Raw genomic sequence first — 15,553 nt, 5'->3', positions numbered from 1 at the left:
ATCTCATCCCAGAGAGGGAAGGCAGAACTGCTCCTGTAGTTCACCACTGAATGAAGAACATAATTTGCATCCTTCATAACTGCTAAAAATAAAAATTAAAACTAGCTCTCAAAGTGTGCTGTTCCCCAAAAACAGGCACTTCTCACCCGGTCTTCTCATGGTGGGGCTGGAGCTCCCCCTTCTTCACGGCTCTGGAGGAGCCCACAGGTGACAGCAGAGAAGCGTGAGGATCAGGACTTTCTGTGCTCATAGGTTATAACATAATCTGTCAAGAAAGAAAGAATTACATGATGTGAAAGCCAGTCACTGAGCAGACAGCATGGCTCCTGGTAGTGCCGGAGGGCTCCTGTGAGAAAGTGCTGTTAATATAGGATGCCATGCCCTGTCAGGTTGGTCTGTGATCAGGTCACAGACACTGGACTAAAAGCCACCACATACTTTTGGCACTATGTTTTCAGAACAAGAAGAAAGAGAAAACAGCCCTTGCTGCAGTGAGAGCAGAGAATGCAGCTGCCCTTGGCCAAGGCAGGGAGTTCCACAGAGTAAGACCTGAAGAGAAAGCAAGGCCCACGAGAGGCAGGATCCTGGGCTGGACACTGGCTCGCAGGCTCTGCATGCGTGCATGTGACAGCAAGGGGCCAGAGGAGAAAGTGCACAGGCAGGGGCAGAAGCAGTCAGGAGAGGAGCAAGGAAGCAGAGGCACAGAAACAACAGGGTGGGATCTGTCTGTGGGTGCTCCATTCACCAAGAGACGGGCAGCATTGGGAAGACAATTGATTTTTGCCCTCATGATTCTCTTCAGGTGGAAGCTCACTGTCAGGACTCATAAAGCTGATCCCTCTGTGGGCTGCAGGTCAGCGACAGAGATGCCAGGCATGGGAGGTCAGGGGCCACTCTGTTCCTGCTCACTCAAGTGCACAGCACAGGCCATGCAGGGGGGTTTACACCCCTCCATTTCTCAGGGGAATGTCCCAAACCCTCCAGCAGGTGAGGGTACCCCTCTGCACTGCAGAACAGCACAGGCCCATTTCCCCAGCAGCCATGAAGGTACCAGTGCTCTCAAGCACTGCCAGGCAGTAGGAACCTGCTGCTGCTTTGTCAGGCAGGATTTTCCAGAAAATGTGCATGTGATGGCAGAAGTCACTTCCAGGGAAGGAGCAGCTGGAAGAAAACTGCTGTGGGCACAGTGGGGCAGGCAGAGTGAGGGACAGAGAGTGAGAGCCAGAGGCAGGTTTGCAGAGCAGAGGAGCCAGAGAGAGCAGAGAACAGACAGAGCTGGCTGTGAGACAGCAGGGGACAGAGACTTTCCAGAGGAGGCTGCACAAAGTTTGCTGAACCAAAATTTACAGGATTAAGTGCAGAAAGATGGGAATTTTGTTCCCAAATAATTTATTTTAATATTTTTCACCCATTGGGGGTGAGTTTTCTTTCTCTGAACAGTGATTTTTTTGGTTTAAACACTTCTAACACAGTCCTTCTGATACTTCCAGGAGAGCTAAAAGCAAAGGTGCACATGGATATAGCTCACAGGTAGGTAAGCAAGGGGGTCTTGTGCCCTGGCTGGAGTGAGAGTCTCAGAAATCAGTGAGTTCTGTTCACCCTAACACCCGCAGGGCAGCTGTGGAGATCTCAAAACAGCCAGCTCAGGCAGCAGCACCTTTGTTCCCCGTCACTCCACTCTTGGAAGGACCACCTCTTTCCAGCTGAACTCTTGTGATCTTGCCTGTTCCTCCATGTCACTGCCCTGAAGGCTGTGCACAGCATGTCAGGCAGCTAAGCTTAATTTCACTGAGCACCCAAGGCAGCTGCTGCCCGAGTCACGACCTGGACAGGGGACTGGCTGAGGCACAGCCTCCTTCCCCCACTGCTCAGGGATGCTTGGAGCAGGAGAAAAGCAGTGGTCTCTCTAAAGCTTGTAACCAGGAAACATTGAGTCTTTCTCCCTCCTTCCCCTGTTCTTGTGCTCCATGGCACACAGCAACTGCATCATAGTTTCAGCTCAGATGCCTGCATTTGCCAGGTCATTGACACTCCATTATATAAAACGTGTGCCTACACACTCAGCTCCCAAGTACCATGGCCACAAGCCAGTTGTAGGCAGTCTACTGGAGGAGAGCACAAGATGGAGACAGAAAAAAAACCCAAACCAAGTTAATATGCTTCTGGCTGATAAGCTAGAGATGACCTCTGAGCACATACTTGTGGGCCCATGGCACATGCAGAGTATTTAGCTGCAGTCTTATATGGTCACCAACAAAGAAACTTTGGGAACCACAGCAATTTCAAAGTTTGTCCTTCCACCACCTCAGAGCTCCAAGTACATGCTATAGCTACAGCAGGTGATTCCCGGCATTGACTAGCAAAGGTCAATGAAGTGCGAGGCAACAGAAGGAAGGAAGGAAGAAAATGCTGATTTATTACATGGTGACCCAACTCTGGGTCATAATTTACCCTCTCCTAAAGGTGCACAGCAGCCCTAATGTATCCTCTGCTCTCCTCCAGTTAGATCAAGCACTGAGTTGCCCATCCTTTGTCACTCCCCAGTGTGTGTGAGCACTGTGGATTGATGCTCCTTCATTTACCCCCCTGGGCACTTCAGGCACTCTTGTCCACACTTATCCAAAGCTCAGGCTTTATCCTAGACCAGCAATCCTCCAGGCCAATGGTCACTTATTACAGACCAAATAGCAAAGCAGAGTTTAGGGTTGCTGCAGCATGTCATTGCTCCTCAATCACATTGTCTGTGACAACACTTTCCTGTTCCCTGGCTCAAAGACTGAAAAGTTTCTAGTGCTTATGAGCCTCATGCCTTAAGTGAGCATAAGACTACGGGCAATGTGTGCTCAGCTTATTTTCTACCATGTGATTCTGTTTAATCAACTTCTCCACTACTCTGATAAGTGCCTGCTTGGAGACTTGCCATTAACCTTAATTTTCCTGTAAAATCCCCCCCAAGAACTTATTTCTCAAGGATTAAAGCTTGAAGGATAAATTATTTCTTCCCAAACACATCAGAACTGTTCTGCCTGGCTGACCTTCCCAGTAAAGCATGAGACAAAGTGTCAGGAGGATGAAGCAGGCACGCACAGGGTAAGTAGCTCATTGCTGATGAAAAACACTGTGGAGAAGACCAGACATGTTCAAGGACTCCAGGAATACCAGGACAAGGGATCACACAGCCTCACAAGGCCTCAGGAAGAGAGGCCACCAAATCTGGCAGAGCTGAGTAGGTTTACTGGTTTACTAGGTTTACACAAGATTTACTCTATAGACTTCTCAAACATGGACATTTGTTCCATGAAATGGTGGAAAGCAGCTTGCATCTGTCTGGCATCTCCTGCTTGATCAGAGACATCAAGTGAGGCTGGTACATTTTCCACTTTCCATATTTACAACATTTCAGACATGAGCAAATGAGTTTCTGAGTCATGGCCATCACACCAAACTCCTGCGTCCAAGGGAGGGGAATAACTGCAGATTCTTACTCCATCTTGAAATAAGAGACTACACTAACCTTCAGGTTTTATTCTAATGTCTCTGCATTAGGTTTTGCAAATTGCAGCACTGAACAGGGGTTGGTTTATTCCAGACTACAATCTCCCTTTTATTTCAGAGATCCAGCCAGCTAGAGGGATGTGAACAGCACATTTCAAAGAGCTAGCTAAAGGATTTTAGCAAGCTATTTTACTGCTGTGAGCTTTGTGCTATCTGATACAGCAAACCTCATGGTCACAGCATGATCTGTTTACTGACACATCATGCACATCACTTCAGCTGCCTAGCAGAGTACCAGCAGTCTCAAGGGAAAGAATGCCAGATGTTTTATTTTTTTAATATTAAAGGTTAACAAGAAAAAGAAAGGTGCCTTTGCTGTATTTGCTTTCTTAGCTGTTCTCTTAACCTCCAGAAACTGGTTGATGAAGATAAGGTGGCTGCAGTTAAATTTCTTGGGGTTTTTTTTGTCTGCTGTAGAAGCTGAAACAAGAACACAGCTTATATAGTGTCTGTTAATTGCAGCAGGAGAGGTACAGCCACAGCACAATTTCCTGGGTTTCTTTCTCCTTCCTACTGTAAACATAACTTTCCCTGAGTTCACAGTATTATCACTTTCATTGTCCTCTGCATGGCATAAATCAGGATGGCTAACAAGAGGAACAACTGCCAGATTGATTTCAAAACCAGGTAATATTGGGAACACAGTAACTTTATAGTCTGCTCACTGATTTATAGTTCTCACCTTAAGCATAAGCAACAACCACAAAGTCTCAGAGACAGCTTGGCATGGGGAACCCCTGATACAGCCCAGGATCAAGAGGGTGCTGAGAGGACAGGCAATGACATTAAATTCTGCTGTGTTATAAGCTGCTTGCTTCAAGTGGTATTGTCTAGCCATTTTACTCCTTTCACATCTCTTTTCCTAATCCCTTTATGGATTTTTTCCTGCTTCTCCAAGTCTTCCTCCATCCCACTGCATTCAACACAACACAACAACTTGTTGTTAACAACTTGTCCAGAAAAACGGTCTTGGCCACAGTCAGGGCTGGCTGGTCAGAGCAGCCCAAAGGGCACACATGTGCCAGGCAGATGTGTCACAGGAGAATCTGGCCACAGTATCTGTTGATCACCAAAGGAACATCCTGCAATGGGTCAGCTTAGTTCCAACAGGGAGAGTGTAGGAATCACCATAACTTCATGTGAGTTTCTATTAGGGCCAGATTGGCTCTGAAATAGTCTCAAGGCAGTGCAGAAGCTACTCTCAAAATTTTATTGACTCACTTAAGTATTCTTGGCTCCTTTTCTGTAGGATTTTTAAGCTGTTTGGAAACTATTTTTATTGACATAAAAGGTTTCACCTGAGAAGCTCTACTGCTCCACACACCTATGCACTTGGCAGCAGTGCCTTTGATAAATTTTTCTGGCTTCTCTCTTAGTCTCAGCCTCACACCCATCATGGTTTTCCCCTTGTTCCTCTTTCAAAAAGGCTATGATGAGATAATGCTTCCATCCTACCTCCAAGGGCAGGCATTCCAGCACACTGATTTCAGGTAGAATACTTGCAAGGTGACTTGTGTTCCCTCTTGATTCGCTGCTTTGGGAAAGGGTACCTCCTTTTGTCTCAGCAATGCACCACTCAGTCTCTTGGAGGATACTGCTCCAACAGTCCTGCTGATGATGCAGCAGAGGGACTTGGAGCTTCAGAGGACTGACATTCATCTTGCAGCAAAGGAAGGCTGAGTAGATTGATTCTGTAGCAAATGCTCCTGGAAATATCAGTGTGACACCCCCATCAAGTGTCCCAGCTGGAGCTGCTTGTCATCGTCAGCTGTGAAGCATCCTAAGAGATGGCAGCATCCACCATCTGCCAAGCTTTCAGTGACTCAACACCCTGGCTGACCACAAAGCTCCTTTGGATGACTCCCTCTCAGGCGAAGCAAGTTCCATTTACAATGAAGTCTTCTCATGGGAAGATCACCCACAGCACCTATGAATCTGCAGGGTACATCTGACTGACAGATGCTGCCCTCATCTGTAACAGTGTGAGCCATTCTGCTCCCCTCTTACAGCTGGAGAGGGAGTCCACAGGGTTATAACCTGCAGAGACAATGCTCAGGCTTGAGTTAGCTCACGTTCAGGACCAAGGTGGTTTCCCCTGACCTGTGCAGACACCATGAACCAAGCATTTCCAGGCCTTTGGGTCAGACAGAGCAGATCTTACCGACCACCCCCCTTCATGTGGCACACACACACATCACTCACTATTGGCCTTATGAGGAACAGACATGATCTGAGCACCGGCTCTGACCTTGCTCCATACCTGGCAAAGACACAGGCAGTTCTCAGAGGCAAACCTGAGCCAGGAAAACCTACCCATCCCCCTGTGAGATCTGGGAATTATAAAGCCATATGTCAGCTCACTTTACAAGCTGGCACCTTCACTTCCCCTTCAAATTCCCACTCTGCATAGGTATAACATCAGCACTAACTGCAGAAAATGGTTCCAATGTGGCTACAAGTGAATTTGTTATTTCTTGGGAAGTAGGGAGAAGAAAAGATTAAGGCTGTGACCTGAAGCTCAGTCCCAACAAAGGGTCCAGCATCAGTTGTGACTTCCCAGTGCCAGCTCCAGACCATTCTTGTCTGGCTCCCTGCCAGAAGTGTGCCCCAGCCCAGCCCTGATATGCTCAGTCAGTGACTCACACAGCTTTGAGGCAGCCCAGTACTGCCAGCCCAGTGCTCTGCCTCCAGCTGTGGTCAGCAGCACATCCTTTTGGAAAGAGCAACACAGATGGAGCATGTCTGCAGCTGAAAAATGATGAGGCGGGAAACTACACCTCAGATCATCTAAAACTGTCTTGATCCTCTCTGCATGTGTTTGAGGAAGGCAGAAGGGACAGTGCAAAAAAAGCAGGGCACAATGGGTCAGTTGAGTATGAGAACTGACAGGGAGAAGTAAAACAAGTCAGTAGCAGGAAAGGGCTGGCTGCTTCCTTCCCCTTGCAGCATGTGAGGAGGATCAACAGAGCCTTCACCTAAGCTGAGTGTTGTCATCTTTTGTGCACTGAAAACTGGCATTTCAACTCACCATTTTCATTCACTTTCTGGCAAGAAAGAGGTAAAAAGCCAAGTCACACTTACTGGGAAAAATAAAATCAAGTCCTTTTTTAATATTGTCATTTGATGCTGGATTTCTTTCAGGGTGGAAATACCCCTGGCTGAACTAGCAATACAAGACCTTCACACACACAGAAACAGCACTTCCCATGCCCTATTACATTGCTTCCACCAGTCCAAGGACAACAGAAAAGCAGTCCTATCCAGCTGGCTTCCTCAGGGTGTCTGAAGGTATTCCTTCTTCCTTGTTCTACAATTGTCCCAAGAGTCTCAGCCTAATCCTTAAAATGCATAGGGCACAGGAAAGAAATCACAACCTAACTCTAAGAATAAGCTGCACGTCCGAAGTTCCTACTCCCTTCCTTGTACCAGGAATATGTTTTTTTGCAGCACAGCCACAAATGTTAAGCTTTGAGTGCACCAGTGACTCACTGCATCACTATTTCCAACCAGGCAATATGAACCTTGGCTCCCATCTTACTAGTGGGGAAAGAAGCCCCATAACTTAATTCTGTTGATCCCAGTTTATTAACTTTGCACTGGAAGCCACTCCAGTGCTCCCCAAAGCTTTGGGTAGGTGGATGAGCAGAGCTCTTCCATGCCAGCCCATGTGAGATCAGAAAGAGATCCTGGGGGAGGATGGTGAGGGACATGTATGATCTCATCCTACACCTCGCTTGGTTACATCCCAAAGCTGTCAGGTACTGTGTCATACTGCTGGCAGGCAGGTTTGCCATGAGGAAATGTGCATGAGAGCAGTGCCAGTAGTCCTGGCCGGGCATGGATGGCCACAGGCAGTAACACTTCCGGTTCCTTTGGCTCTGGAGGCACTCAGCAGTGCCTCTACAGAAAACCAGGCAGTACTGTGCCCACCACCTGTCTCAGCTGAGGGATGTATCCTCAGATGGTCCAGCATTGCATGTTGCCCACTACGAGGCAGTGGGAGTCCTGACAGGGAGCTGGTGCAGCTGGCCAGGCTCCGCCTCTGCATCAGTCCCAAGGAACATCACAAGCTCTTCCCTACCTACCAAAAAGGATTTATTTTCTTCTTTTTCACATACTTTCAACTCCTCGCACAGGCCTCTCTAAACAACCTCCTCCCTTTTAGATGCTGATGCTTTTCAGCTGATTAAACTGTGGACCAGACCATGAGCTGGGTGTAAATCAGTATTGCTTGTCAATGCTAATTTACACCTGCTGAGAATGTCCCTTCCTTCACCATTTAGCAGAATTATATGACATGTCTTTTATCTCCTCTCACAGTTTAGCCTGCCATTCCCCTTTCCTGGCCCCCGAGCCTCCCGCTTTGCTCTGAACTCCCTGGAGGTTTACAGGATAAGTTGCTTATTTGCAATGTAAAGTGTCTCTCAGAACCACAGCCCCGTGCAAACAAACCCAAGAGAGGCACATTTATCCCTACTTGTGCAACAAATCCAACCCCATCTTTTCCTGGCAGCTGTTCCCTAAGCACACACTGCACAGAACTTGCTAAGGGAAGAAGTATGTCCCTTATTGCCATTACACAATGCAGGATTTCTCTGGGGAGATGCAGAGGATGGAGAATGAAAGGATTGATTCCACAGAGACCCTGAGCTCTTTCCTTTCTCATTGAAACTGATGGTGATGGCTTGCCACCCAGATCAGCACCCTGTAAATTCTGACTGTCAATAGGCAGGACACCATTAATGACTTCTTGTTGCTATGGTGATATTGATGGATACTCTGTGCTGTTTGTGGGAATCCTGTGGAAGCTAGCAAAAAAAAAAAAAAAAAGTGGGTCAACAAAAATGTGAGTTTGCCTGCAAATGGGCAGTTATGTGACATACTTGATGAATTCAGTGGCACTTCACACCTCTTGCCTCCTCCTGTCTCCTGCAAGAACAGCAAGGTGCTCCCCAGAGCCAGTGCAAACCCTCCTGCTCGCAGCAGGGCTCTGGTGCAGAGGTGCAGTGCTGCAAGTGGATTTCATTACTAGGCATTACTTTTGCAGCTTCACCCTGGCAACTCATTTCACATACAGAATAAAAATCTTGGCTTGGCTCCAGTGAAATCACTTGGACCTGTGCCAGAGGGCACAGAGCCAGGATTTCCCCCAGCTCTCAGGATGCCTTATCGCAAGTGACAATTTCATTCAGCTGCCTGGAGAGCCACTGGGAACCCCCTGCCTCTCCAGAGCCGTTTCAAGCGTGGAAATGCCACTGTTGCAGTTTTTTGCTCTATTATGCTGAGGCTCAGTGTTGTGCTCTCTTTGAAGGTGGTGTCATGGGCTCTCTCTTGGCTTCCTACTTTGCAATGTGCAGTTTAGAGCAACCTTTCCCCTTTCATCCCAAGCAAGTGACCACTGGAAATGACAGGCTGGGCTCCAGTCACAATTGGGTCTTCTCACTTTGCACAAGTGTTCTTGGGATTTGGAGCACAAGAGCCATCTTCCTAAAATAACACTTCTCTCTGACCTTGTTTTCTCTGGGAAAATCATTCCTAACTCATGTTGGTGGCACATCAATGAAGAAGTGATAAAGATCCAGTGGAACTCCTTATTTCACTAGATGCTATTTATCTAAGCCCACCAAGGAGTGCACAAACTGCAAGATGCCTTGTTTTGGAGAAGATTTTAGTATGATTACCAAATTTTAGACTATCCTTTTTGTCTTAGCAAAGACTCTTATCTTTTCTGCTTTGTTTTATGTCTAGGAGTACATACAAATTTACTAAAGAACCTTTTATTCCTAACAGTAGTACCACTCCAGGCATGTATCACTCCATCACCTGACGGGCACTCTTAAACCAGAAAGTTTTTATTCATTTGGATCTGATATTACAGAAGAACTGTATCCACAGGGGAGCATTATCTATAGCAATACCATTACATGGATAGTTTTGCTCCAGTGCAGATCAGATTCAATGGATGTTTCAGTGTGTTCAGATCCTTTGCCTCCATATGAACTCAGAAACTGGAAACAAAATTACCCTGCCCCTTTCTTTTGCATCTTTTGATGTCCCTAGATCTAATGGCCTACAGAGTCTGAAAGCACTTTACATCAGGAACAGATCCCAAGAGAAAAATTCAGTTCCTTTCTCTACATTACATGTAGCTGTTCATCAAATTTACCGGGCAAGGTTCCTGAGCACATGGAGGCTGGACCAGCACTGACAGAAGGTCTCTCTTGTATAGCAACCCTTTGATCAGACTGACAGCATCATTTATTTACTTTTGTTTCATATATTTTTCCCAGTTGATTATCAAAGGCAAAAGCTGCCCTTTCAAGTTGGATTTGCACCTCTTCCCTTCCCCTCCATTTCAATTAGCTATGGAAATTACTTGGATTTTCTTTTTCTATCTCCTCTTGCCTGTCTGTCTATACAAGAGGCTTTAGGAACACTGATGGCTGGAGAAAACTTCAGCTGATGTTTTCCCTGTAGGAAATGTTGTGACTTGCAATTAGCACATCTAAGTGCTCTGTTTGACCTACTGCTGGCAGGGTGGAGAGCACAGATCCAGCTGCAGTGTCCCGCCTTTTCCCCTGCTAAGAGCAAGGGGATGGAGGGCTGTGAGTGCTGTGGATGGAAGAAAGGAGGTATCACCATAAACCAGGAGGGACAGACAAGGACAGAAACTGGTGTATTACACTGGAAGACAGAAGGTGATAGGAATGTAAAAGCTTCTTGAAATAGGATCTCTGCCTGTGGGGAACTGCTGTTCTGCTGCATTTGCAGCTATTACTTTTCTGCAAACAATTCTGTGACTGCAGAGACACAACAGGCAGTGAACTGCCCTGAGCAGCTTAGGGCTGAGCAGAAATGGCATTTGGACTTGCTGGAGCTCTGGGCTCCTCCACATGGAGGTGCATGGATAAAAGTCTTTAGGCACAAATCCCAGCATGCTGCGAGGAGCACACATTCCACAGGGCAGCTTTCCAAGTGTGATTTGCCCTAAACAGCTGGTCACCAAAGGTTTCTGAGATTACAATATCAGGACTTAAAAACACATAAGATTACAATATCAGGACTTAAAAACACATAAGATACGTTCAGGATAGGAGAATCACTCTAGGCTGTATTTGACACCAGCTGGGCATTAACACCCAGATGACCCCACAGGAACAGCATTTGTAGAGACTGGAGGCAGTACAGATCCATGGGATTTCTTACCACACACATCTCCCCTGGACACATCATGTCACGGTTTACTGGAGATGTTTTAAAATCATCATTAAGAAACAAATTCTAAGACTGATTAATACCAACACATATACTATTGGGATGTTCCTAACCACATCTATATATTCTAGCTTATCAACATTGCCATGGGACTGATCCTTTTTGGTTTTCTGCCAGACCCTATGCTATAGTGAAAGATGATGGAAGAGGAGGCAGGACATGCTCCTTGTTTAAAGCCAGCTGTAAGAAAATGTTTTTATTTGCTCAGATGTATTAGACACTTTGTGCAAGCTGCATCTTCATGCAGTGCAGGTTTGCAACTGTAACATGGCGAAAGAATAAATGCAGCAATTTTGCAGCTCTTCCTAAGAGAGTGAGGGAGAAGGATAGTGAATCAGATTCCTTCTCCATGTGCTGCTGGTGTTAAATATTTGCTACATCATATAGCCTGTATGACATTAAATGTGATGAAGAACCACCCTGGAACCAGAATCACAAGACACTCCATGTTACTTCTTATGCCGGTAACTTGCTTCAGGGTCTGAAGCTGGAAGTTTCCAACCAGCTCTGTGTTCTCACAGCCTGAGTTAGGTATCATTACTTCCATGCCATTTCGCAAAATATTCCAAGAGCCTAATGAAGGTCACTACATTCTTGTTAACCTTCCTTTTCTTTTACAACTGGGAAAAAATAAGACATAGATCATAGTAGCTGATGAGAGTTCTTGCATGTACATTTATTTTACCAAAATAAAAAACTCTGATGCTCTTGGTTTAGTTTTTAGTGCTAAAAACTAAACCAAGAGCATCAAGGCAGAGTTGCAGGCAACCAGCCAGGTTTTTTTTTAATAACACAGCACTCAGTGTTTGCAGCTTTTGTGGTTGTCACAAAGTATACACACCTATCCAAAGCTGCATAGCAAGGAGGCAAAACCACCCCATTGATACAACTTCACAATAACAATGAAAAGAAAGGAAACATTGTCCATGCAGACATCTAATCCTTCATGGGAAACAGGCAGGAATCCCTTGTAAACACCTTTTTTAAGGAGTACTCTGAGAAGATAGAGTGGAGGTGCTGCAGCCAACATTGTGGTAAGAGTCTCATGCAACACAGCATCTCAGAAAAGAATTTAATCTCAACCTCATAAGTACTGTCCATCAACAATTCCTGTATGTATCTATAACACCTCAGAAAGTTTAATTACCACTTAAGAAATGGAAGACTAAATGGGCCATGTGACATTTCCCACCCCAGACCCTGTAGGTCAGCATTATTTAAGACAACTGGGAGCTTGAATAGCTAAACATTAGGGTTGGCAGATGAACAGATGGATGGATTGCTGCCAACATAATCCATCTTCCCACTTGCCTCCATAGGCCTGGGTGACATTCAAAGCTAACTACTTCCCTATGCAAAGAGAAATGCATGTGGTGCAATGAGTAGGCTTTAAAAAGGACACATCAGCTGGTAGGACCAGTGGCAAAATGCTTTATGGCAGCTGTTTAATGTGCAGGTGAGGCTGTAAAAAAGAGGCATCAGGCTGTGACAGAAGAGGGGACTGTAGTGACCAGAGTGGGTTAGCTGTATGACAACATCTGAGCAAGCTGCTAAAATCTGTCAGGATGCTGCCCTTTCTTCTTTGTGCATAAGAGGTCTAAATCTAATTAACCTTTTAATCAGAGCAGATAAAATTGTGGTATTATCATCAAAGGGAATGCCTTATCTACAGCTTCATGAAAATTTCCATCTCTGCTCAACTTGGATTTGTTTTTTTTTTTTTTTTACTTGAGGCTCTATGAGTAAATCCCCCAAACACAGAAAAATAAAAAATAGTGAAGTAGGAGATGTTTCAACACAGCCAGTTACTATGCAGATACCAGCTCATCTGATTCCAGATGGGTCTCAGTTCAGAACTTTCAGCTCAAATACCTGTTCCTGAGCACAGGAGAAGCTCCTTCTCCCTGACTGAGGCAGGCACAACAGGAGCTGTGACACACTGTGCCAGTATGAATCATGCCACCCTCCCTGACCAAGGACACTGAAGCCCAAAAACTCCCACACACCCAGAACTTTCTGGTTTTCTGCAAGGATTCAAACAAAAGTAAAACAAATTCATACACCTACTAGCTATGGCAGGCTGTTCTGTCAGCTACTAGACTACAACATAACTTTTCTAAATTGATGCAAATAACTGTGACTTGTACCTTTGTACCTACAGGACCCCAAAGAATAAAGGTTGCTGTGTCTAACTGGTCTACAGTATAACCCAGATCAGACTGTATGTTGTGGGATTTTTCTTACAATGGCTGAAGTCTTCAAGATTTTCTATATCTGCTGGCAAAAATTAGTGCTGTTGACAAAGTTAGCCAGCACAAGCAGGCGCAGAAAAATCCCCAATCAAGATCTGAACCTGGGACTCCAGATAATGAAGCTTCCTGACTAACGTACTGGCACAGCTGCTTCACTGAACTTGCCTGTGTAATCTGAACCAAAAACCTCACTCACTTCCATTTACTACTGCCCATATGTCACCTCTAAATATACTTGCATACTAGCATTTATGCAAAGTTCAGTACAAAATCCATATGGCTTCTTTCAGCAAGCAGCAACAAGGATAACTTGCAATTTGAGTCTGGAGATGGAGCTTCTAAATATTTCTTTCTAAGCACCATACAACATTTGCCGTAGATAGAGGTGGAAGAGTTGTTACAAACTGCTCCAGATGGACCATGCTTTCTTCCTTGCATGAAGCTAAAACGGATTTCTTTTCTATGAAATGTCTCCTAGTGATCACTCTGGAACAGAATTTAGGTAGCCTGGCAGATTCAAGCTTAGGCTGAGGAGTTTTGTAGAGCTGCCACTAATTACTTAGGCCAGTCTCATCTGGGACCTTCACCCTTGCCTCCTGCCACCCATTGGCCTGGGAGCTGCATTTAAGCCTTTGCCCAGGCCCTTACATGGCTTGTGCTGTGTGTGCCTGTTCTGACATGCTTGGCTTTACTTCTTTGGTGACATCAGAGCTGTGCTGGAACTACAGGTTTCTCTCAGGCCTTTTGGGTGAAAAAAGATCCAATCATGGGACCCACTCAACCCTTCCTGTTTAGGTGCAGTCAGAGCAGTAAATCATGGGCCTTGTGCTGCTGTTGCTCTTAGTCTTTTAGATGATGGGTTCTTAACTCCACAAATTGTTGTATCCCTTGCGGACACATGCTGTGTTAGACTTAATCTTGACAGATAGCAAGGAATTGATCACAGACATAAAACATAACTGGTTGCTTAGTTACCAATGATCACTACACAGTTACATTTGCTGTGTGCAAACAGAGCCCTGTGCAAACCAATTACCCCTCATTACAAGTCTAAAATGTCAGCGTCAGAGAGCTGAAAACAACTGAGCCAGGTAATGAAGGGAAATTCTAGTAGAAAAATACAAATGATAATTGGGAACTTTTTCCCCCCTAAATGTTCAAATAGGCACAATCCTGTGGCTAAGGAAAGTAAATATATTGGTTTAAAAAAATAGGATTCTTGATTATTGGAAAAGTGAAACCAAGAATGTTATGTCTGTAAACACTGGGAAAGTAGAAAGCAGTAAATAAAAATGACAAGCTAAGAATTGCACAAAACTGAGTGGGGGAAAAAGACATAGGGAGAATTAAAGAACTCCAGGATGAATGATGGTATAAAGGAGCTGAAATACTTTGGGTCCAAAAACCAGCATGGTGTTAACTCCATAAATGAAGTGAGGGGTGTGGTGATTAGGGGTAATGGCTTAGGCATGGGAAACAGCCCTAAGTCTTTGTGAGGCAGACTTGAACAGCCAGCAGGTGCAATGGCTGCAGGATCTGCAAACATCCTGCCCACTTCTTGAAACACAGATATATGACTATTGCTATTTAATACACTGTGAGGAATCACCCTCATACTTCTCACAATTAGGTGCTATTCTTTTATGGTCCATCCTCAAAGAGCAAATCAATAAACCTCTCATAACTTTGACCTTTCTTTAGCAAGGTCTGTCTTTCATCTATCAATCAAACAGAGCTTTGGTGCCAGCTCTGTGGATAAACTGCTCTGCTTGGATGCCTCACCAGAAACACATTCATGAGAGGATGCACCACAGAGATGCTGCTGGTTAGATACTCATGGACTAATCAATGCACTGAATTTATCACCAGGACTGTAAACAATTCATTCTTAGCATTGCTTGTGTCCAGCCTCTCTCCTCCTCAGCAGTTCATCTTCCTTCTCCTAAAATACATGATAATAAAAGCACCTATGGAGAGTTCTGCCTTCCCTGCATGTGCTGTAAAGTGCAGCTATCTGATTGTGTCCTCATGACAATGTAAGTTCTCTGAATACAGGAAGAGTCAGAGCTGGATGCAGCCACAGTAGAAATGGGTTTGGGCTGAATGCGCTGCTCCGCTCAAGTAAAAACTGCATGGCTTGTGTATAGGAGGGACAAGGACCATAAGTGCTAAATCCTCTACAAGACCTGGGGTGGAGAAATACCCTACCCTGGGTAACCTGCAGTTTACAGAGGAGAAGAAATAGACCCATTTCTTCTTTTCTCACCTCTTTATGCAGTGCAGCACAATGTAATAAAAAAAATTCTACAGGGGACGAAGAGCACATTTTTGCCTTTGACTCCATTATGAAATTGGCTCCTATGTGGTCAGGAGAGAAGCAGAAAACAGAATGTGCAATATTGAGGCTGATAATGAACACAGAGAAGTGTGTTCCTGTCTATTCAAGAGATGTACAGAAAGTGCTACGACCA

General features: G+C 45.2%; 1 protein-coding gene across 2 annotated transcripts in view; it reads right to left on the bottom strand.

The window, feature by feature from the left end:
- The window catches only part of LOC103814651 (myosin-M heavy chain-like), a 44,051-nt gene that overhangs the window by 14,483 nt on the left and 14,015 nt on the right, over positions 1-15,553 (bottom strand). For both annotated transcript variants that reach the window (XM_050977085.1, XM_050977086.1), the window contains exon 2: positions 147-265. The gene's annotated coding sequence lies outside the window, so the exon portion shown is untranslated. The remainder of the gene's footprint in view (positions 1-146; positions 266-15,553) is intronic.

Source organism: Serinus canaria, chromosome 7 (assembly GCF_022539315.1).
Source record: "Serinus canaria isolate serCan28SL12 chromosome 7, serCan2020, whole genome shotgun sequence".
Lineage (NCBI taxonomy): Eukaryota > Metazoa > Chordata > Aves > Passeriformes > Fringillidae > Serinus > Serinus canaria.
Note: the sequence above shows the minus strand (reverse complement) of the source record. Positions and strands in the feature narration are given on the sequence as shown.